The 6,107-nt window shown below is 39.9% G+C and overlaps 1 long non-coding RNA gene across 1 annotated transcript; it reads left to right on the top strand.

Annotated features, from left to right (window-relative positions):
* The first annotated feature begins 1,193 nt into the window (after positions 1–1,193).
* On the top strand, positions 1,194–5,581 carry LOC120324801. The gene is made up of 7 exons (XR_005566403.1): positions 1,194–1,245; positions 1,543–1,655; positions 2,409–2,484; positions 3,109–3,289; positions 4,325–4,391; positions 4,518–4,640; positions 5,119–5,581. It is a non-coding gene; the product is annotated as an uncharacterized LOC120324801 (long non-coding RNA).
* The last annotated feature ends 526 nt before the right edge of the window (positions 5,582–6,107 follow it).

Raw genomic sequence — 6,107 nt, forward strand, 5'->3', positions numbered from 1 at the left:
AGTGTCAGCTGGTGTCAGACTGCTATAATAACACTTCTCCCCAGCACTGAAAAGCATTCAAGACATTTCCCTCTTGTTTATAGCTCTTCCCATAAATGATATTAGTCTGAAGTAGCTTGTGAGGCAAAGAGCACTTCAGTGTAAACCTTCAAAGGGTGATATCAGAACAGAGCTGCACACAGGCAGCCTTGTTAGGAATTGTTTCCCTCTTTGCTTCTCAATGCTTGAGCCACTTCCAGACTGTGTTCTTTAAAGAGCATTTGAACACAGAGTGTGCACAGCACAGCAGGCACCAGGCAGGGAGACAGTTCTGTAACTCTGCTGTTCTTGCCCAGGGTGCTGATGCCCCAGTTCAGTACAAGGCTAATTGTGCTGAGTGTCCACAGCAGATCTGGGCCATGGTCACAGCCATTGTGGAATCAGTTCTATTTGCTCTAAACTTTCACAATTTGTATTTCCTGCTTATATATGTCATCCCTTATGCTGTGCAAGACACACTAGTACTTTCCTGAACATTTATTATATAAATTAGTGTATTAAAATTTTATGGCACTTTTGGTGTGATGATCTAAACCAATTCTTTTTCATGAGAGAACCAGCAACAATGAATTACTTGTCACTCAATAAAATATGCATATATTTAATCACCAACAGTGTAGTGTTTTCATAGGAAGTGCTCATATCATCTCCAAATTAAAACAGCTGAGTGGTTTTAACACTATGGAAGCTTCACCTCCAGTGCATGTATTTCTTACACATTCACTAAACAAAATATTATCCCAGGCTTCAAGTCCTATATTTGCACTGATAATTCACTTATATGGCCATTTTGTTGGGGAAAAAAAAGAGAAAAATATGTACATTTTTTGCATTACTGAAGAGTTAATAACGTTGGTTTAGCCCAGCCCCACTGTCTATCACCGGGATCTTAGTTCAGAGATGTTCAAGGTCCAAATCAGTCAAACTGAATCTAATTCAGCCATCTCACTCCCTCAGGCCTGGCTGGAAAATGTCAGCCTAAAATAGCATGTGCTTGAGTACAACAAGCTAGAAAGGCATTTGTGATGTATTTGTGTGTACAAACAGACATCACAGATACATGGAATAGGGACCAACCCATTCCTCAAGGAGCAGGGTTGCCACAAACAGAATTTAAATGACTACAAGGAGTTGCAGGAGTTCCATTTCCTTCCACCTGCACAGCACCTCCATAAAAATAGGGAAAGAGCTCCTTAACTTCCCCAGGTAGTGAGCAGGGATTACAGGAAAGATTAAAATAGCCACCCCTGAGGTACCAGTTACAGCCTGGCCCAAATGCCAAGGGCTTACAAAGTGAGATAATGCTCCAAACAAGACCATAAATCTTATATAACTTATGAGGCAACTGATGAGTCAAGAACAGAATTTAATGCTCAGCAACCACTTGATTACTTGCTTTTGAACAGGACCAAGTTAAACGTTTCTTAGCTCCATTTTCAGCTGGGGAAAAAATATGATATCAGAGGTACGTGCACAGATTATTTAATTTTGTTTGTGTTTCAGCAAATGAAGCATAGAATTTACAAATACCTCTTTCAAAGATCAGTCCATACCTATCTGCTGCCCTTAAACTTTCCTGGAAGCAAGTGAAAAGCTTGTCTGAAGTGTGCTGAAAGGTAAATAAAGCATTTAACATACCAGAGAAAACATAAGATATTCACAATTCTGAGGGCACGGGGAGAGCACACAGCAGAAAGGAAAAATCCTGAAAACATGTTCTTTAATGGGACAATTGTTGAGTAAAACCTTGAAGAATTTATATGGGAAATTTCTGTGATTCTTTCACTTAACAGCAAGAAATCAGTAACTGTGTTTTTCCATCCTGAGCTCATTTTCAAGCAGCATGGCAAAAACGTTCTGGCAGAAATAAAGAATTCTGCATTATCACCTTGATCTAATGAAATCACTCAGTATTCAGAAATTCTCAAATATTTTTACTTGCTCCTCTTACTGTTTACTTATAGATTTATTATTAAAAGCTAAACCCTTGCTATTTCTTTTTTTCCTTTGCAATAGGAAATTTATACCATTTATACTGAAGAACAGCAAATTGCTCTATTTTTCACTGTTATGAAGAGCTACACTACATTTCAGTCAGAATCCTAGCAAAGTTGGTTGTAAACAACATTTGAATTCACAGTTCAAGTATAAATTTACAATTCCATTAAAATTCAAATAAAATCCAAGGTAAAACTGGAAACTAGATTATTGGAATAGGATTTTTTTTACTAAGTTTGTTGAGAAATGTATTTGGGGAAAAAACCCTCTCGTATCATTAAAAATATATTATGTGATATTTCGTTCATTACTAATCAACGCTTTTTTTAAAATTCAAGAATTGAGCGATCTATAAACTCTTTTTTTTATAGTCTTTCCATAAAATAGGCCAAGTTTCTACTCAGCTTACCACGAATAAAGAAAATACAAGAAAAAAGAGAAACTTAGGTAATCATTTGGTCCTTTTCCCCACACTGAATTGCTGGGAGAGCCCTTCCACGGTGGAAAAGTTTCACAACCAGACATTTGCTTTCTTAGCCACAATTTGCTTCTCTTATTGTTACTACCAGAGACCTTCAGTTGCATTTTTCAACATTCTGTATTTTGCAAATGTTAGCACAGGGAATTTAAAGACAAAAACTCCGGGAAATACATTTGGATTACGTTTGAGGACAATAATTACAGCCCCAAACTGCCACTCAGAAGACAATGGCAGGCTCTTCACTCTACTCAGGCTTTGGATGAGACCGTTTTCAAAAGCAAGTTGGCAGAAACACAGGAAACTATTACCTATCCTAGTTCAGTCCCAGAAAGTAAACTTTTTTTTTTTCCTTTTTTTAACGGTTCCTCTGTGTTAAAATGAAAAAATTGAGGTGGCAACACCTGACGTTGTCCTGCACATCTGGTTTAGGGGCTCGTGTCCTGTCTTAATTAAAAGCATTTAAGATTAGGTCGCACACAGGGAAGATTTGGATTTTGTAATAAGCAGGATTTCTTTTCATAAGAAAAACTGAAGCTAAATAGCTCGAGCAAGAGTTGATATTTTTTTCTCCTCTCTTCTCTGAGCACCAGTTCTCAAATGTTTTGGTCGCTCCTCTCACAAAAAGGAACTGAGCTGCTGAAAGAAGGGCCGGGAATTCGAACGGCTCCGCACAGGGATCTCAGCCCAGAGGGAACCAAGACAGAGGGGCGCCTGGAAGTGCCTGAATGGCTGAAAGGGCACACAAATAGAGCACACATGAAACCTAAGCAGGTACAACCATTAGCTGGAGAGCTGGCAGTGTTATAAAGATGCTTTTCAGATAGGCATTTCATCCCCTGGCAGATCTTGTTCTGGCTGGCTCTGTAATGAACCTCTTCATCTCAGTAACAGGAACTTGGCTCATCCAAGCCATCCACAGAACCAGGGAGGTGCAAAAGCAAGCAGTGCAGATAAATCCCATATTTGTAGCTGCTGCTGACTCTGCTGGAGGACCCGACCCTGGCATCTGCAGGCCATAACTCCTGGACAAAGCTACACTTTTCAGCTCTGGATCTGATATGAAGCTACTCTGTCAGCACTTGGGAAAGAGCACTGGGGGAGGGGGCAGGTACTCCTGGCCCTAAGGGACACTGCTGGGACTCATGGCACTGGGGCAACAAGCAGGCACCACTCAGAGCATCAGTGTCCAGGACTGAGACACCAGAGTCCTGCCAGGGCAAACACCCTTGATCCAGAACTCACAGAACTCACGGCTCTGTGGCTGGAATGGAAACTTAACCCTATTCAGTCTCAGCTGATCCTGACCCCACATCTGAGAACTGCACAAGCAGCAGGAGTTGTACATGTCCCCTCCTGTTGTCCTTGACACAGTGAAGGACAGAGAACTGGGGGCAATAATCTCCTCAAGTGACAGGGCCCATGTGCCAGAGGCCTCCTACGCTCCTGGGAATTTGGCTGGTGGATCACAGGCACTGATAATGGGATAATGGGATGTTCCTCCCCTGCTCTTGCCGGCAGGAAGTGTTTTATTTATGATATCACATAATATTTGCTCTGTTTCAAGACAAAAGGAGAGGAGCTGTCTCTGCTTGCTTTCCAAAAATAATCTTTTCAACCTTATTCAAGTCCTAAAAGGGAGTCCCTGGGTTACCTGGTGAGGGGTTTGATCATCTCCTGCATGAAGTTAATGTCCCACTTACTGTTGATTTCAATGCCATGAGAGCAGGGCCCAAGGATCAGCCACGCTTTGCTAATCATACCCTATTAAAATAATTGCTAAAACCCATGTTTTGTCTTCTCCCCCAGGCTGAAAGGTATTTGTGTCAGGATCAGAGGGATCAGTGAATCATCAATACAATCGACTGCTTTGCATGTAATGATTTTACTTTAATTTAGCAACCCAGTGGATTGATTTAAAAAATTAGCATGTCCTTTCTAAGTTCCCAGAAAAGAGAAACTTATCCATTTATTACAGAACCCTATGTTTTTGTCCTGACAGAGAACTGTATCCACTCAGGAATGCTAGCACAAGTTTTACTGCCTTTTATTGTTCCCTGCTGTTAATGTACATTTAAAGTGAATCCCCATGCTTCAGAGGAGGTTCAGCTATTTTCAGCTACAAGTAAGCAAAGCCATATTTGGGTCACAAAGAATAAACAGCAGATCTTCACTTTAGATTTTATAACACCAGTTTAACCTATTGCTATGTTATTTATCTTAATTGAACCATGATGGAAAATTAAGATGGATAGTTAGTTATCAAAGAAAAACTGGGTGGTGCTACATTTCCCTTTAAGGAATTAGTATAATATTTCATATTTTGCTTATTTTCTCTCTTTAAAAGCAAGCAATTAGCCCGCTAACCCCTCCCCTATTTGGTAAATTCAGCATGCAAAGTAAGAATCACTTGGTACAAATATTTTCTAGAAAAAAAACCGAAAGTAGCTTGTTGGATTTTATGCAAGTGCAGTCTTTAAAATGAAAGCATTTAGATCAGTCTAAGAGACAGTATGGCTCATTTTTTTTTTAAAGAATATAGAAGTGTGTAATTTTTTTTTTCCCCATCACATTTCTCAGCAGCTGATCTTTCCCTTCTACAGGAACATTCTGCTGTTCCACACAGTCACGTGCTGTTACTGGCCTAACTGGGAAAGATTCATTCAACTCGAGCAATTTTTAGAGAAAGACTTTTCCACGAGAATCGTGCAATAACTAATCTGATGCTGAGCAGCAGCATTAACACAAGGACAGAACTTGCAAAGCTGAATGCACACCACAGAATTGCTCAATTCAGGACCCCACAAGCCAGGCCAGTGGTCTCTCAGCTCGGGCTGCTTTTGTGGCCTGCTTTAACAGCCCACTCTGCATTATCCCAGCAGCTGCTGGGGCAGCTTCCAGCAGAGCTGTTTGAAAACCATTTCAATAGCAGCTTTTCCAGATGTAGGTTCAGAGCAAGCCAAATGCTCTGGCTCTTCAGGATAAAAAGCAAACTGGAAGCTGAGTCTGGAACTTTCAGCTCAAAGAATCTGCTCTGAAACACTGTAAAGGTTCCACAGGGCTTCACTTGGTACAAAAATGTGCCCAAGTCGTCTTTCCCCCTCCTCCCCAAGTTTTTCTTTTCCCCCTCCCAGTATACAAGTTGTCCAATAATCTGTATAAAGTTGGAATTATTTCTATTAAGGCTTCAGAAAAAAATATTTTATAGTCATAATAGAGAAAAAATACCCACTATAATTACTGTCTCACACAAGGAAAGATGACCAGCTATCCAACCTACCAAATTATTTACTATGCAATGAGATGGGCTCTCATGGAATAAATAAATTATGCAAAGATACAACTTACCCAGCAGAGAAGCATCTTTATAATGTTGGTAGCTCTTAAATTACAGGAATTTCAAACTTTAACTCTTCCTCTCTTCAAAGAATCACAGTTGTTTAGCAAAGATCAATGTCAAGGCAATAACTTACAATTATCAGAATTTTTGTTGAGTACACTCTGTCATTGGAGATTATTCTATTCTATTATTCTATTACTGCTGAACTAGAGGAGCAGTTTAAAATACTGAATTGAAAAAGTTCCAGCTTTT

This window comes from Pipra filicauda, unplaced genomic scaffold, assembly GCF_003945595.2.
Source record: "Pipra filicauda isolate LSUMZ 115617 unplaced genomic scaffold, ASM394559v2 scaffold70_size2993248_pilon, whole genome shotgun sequence".
Taxonomy (NCBI): Eukaryota; Metazoa; Chordata; class Aves; order Passeriformes; family Pipridae; genus Pipra; species Pipra filicauda.